Here is a 1677-nt window from a genome sequence, read left to right on the forward strand (position 1 = left end):
CCATTTATGATAAAAACCCTGCAGAAAGTAGGCATAGAGAGAAATTTCCTCATCATAATAAAGGCCATATATGACAAGCCCACAGCAAACATCATCCTCAATGGTGAAAAACTGAAAGCATTTCCACTAAGATCAGGAACAAGACAAGGTTGCCCACTCTCACCACTCTTATTCAACATAGTTTTGGAAGTTTTAGCCACAGCAATCAGAGAAGAAAAGGAAATAAAAGGAATACAAATTGGAAAAGAAGTAAAGCTGTCACTGGTTGCAGATGACATGATACATAGGGAATACATAGGGATACATAAGGAATCCTAAAGATGCTACCAGAAAACTACTAGAGCTAATCAATGAATTTGGTAAAGTAGCAGGATACAAAATTAATGCAAAGAAATCTCTGGCATTCCTATAAACTAATGATGAAAAATCTGAAAGTGAAATCAAGAAAACACTCCCATTTACCACTGCAACAAAAAGAATAAAATATCTAGGAATAAACCTACCTAAGGAGACGAAAGACCTGTATGCAGAAAATTATAAGACACTGATGAAAGAAATTAAAGATGATACAAATAGATGGAGAGATATACCATGTTCTTGGATGGGAAGAATCAACATTGTGAAAATGACTCTACTACCCAAAGCAATCTATAGCTTCAATGCAATCCCTATCAAACTACCACTGGCATTTTTCACAGAACTAGAACAAAAAATTTCGCAATTTGTATGGAAACACAAAAGACCCCGAATAGCCAAAGCAATCTTGAGAACGAAAAAAGGAGCTGGAGGAATCAGGCTCCCTGACTTCAGACTATACTACAAAGCAACAGTAATCAAGACAGTATGGTACTGGCATGAAAACAGAAAGATAGATCAATGGAACAGGATAGAAGGCCAGAGAAAAACCCATGCACATATGGACACCTTATCCTTGATAAAGGTGGCAGGAATGTACAGTGGAGGAAGGACAGCCTGTTCAATAAGTGGTGCTGGAAAAACTGGACAGATGCATGTAAAAGTGTGAGATTAGATCACTCCCTAACACCATACACAAAAATAAGCTCGAAATGGATTAAAGACCTAAATGTAAGGCCAGAAACTATCAAACTCTTAGAGGAAAATATAGGCAGAACACTCTATGACATAAAACACAGCAAGATCCTTTCTGACCAACCTTCTAGAGTAATGGAAAGAAAAATAAACAAATGGGACCTAATGAAACTTCAAATCTTTTGCACAGCAAAGGAAACCATAAACAAGACCAAAAGACAACCCTCAGAATTGGAGAAAATATTTGCAAATGAAGCAACTGACAAAGGATCAATCTCCGAAATTTACAAGCAGCTCATTCAGCTCAATAACAAAAAAATACACAACCTAATCCAAAACTGAGCAGAAGACCTAAATAGACATTTCTCCAAAGAAGATATACAGACTGCCAACAAACACATGAAAGAATGCTCACCATCATTAATCATTAGAGAAATGCAAATCAAAACTACAATGAGATATCATCTCACACCAGTCAGAATGGCCATCATCAAAAAATCTAGAAACAATAAATGCTGGAGAGGGTGTGGAGAAAAGGGGACACTCTTGCACTGCTGGTGGGAATGTGAATTGGTTCAGCCACTGTGGAGAACAGTATGGAGGTTCCTTAAAAAACTACAAATAGAA

The sequence above is a fragment of the Neophocaena asiaeorientalis genome, unplaced genomic scaffold, assembly GCF_003031525.2.
Source record: "Neophocaena asiaeorientalis asiaeorientalis breed wild unplaced genomic scaffold, Neophocaena_asiaeorientalis_V1.1 scaffold371, whole genome shotgun sequence".
NCBI lineage: Eukaryota > Metazoa > Chordata > Mammalia > Artiodactyla > Phocoenidae > Neophocaena > Neophocaena asiaeorientalis.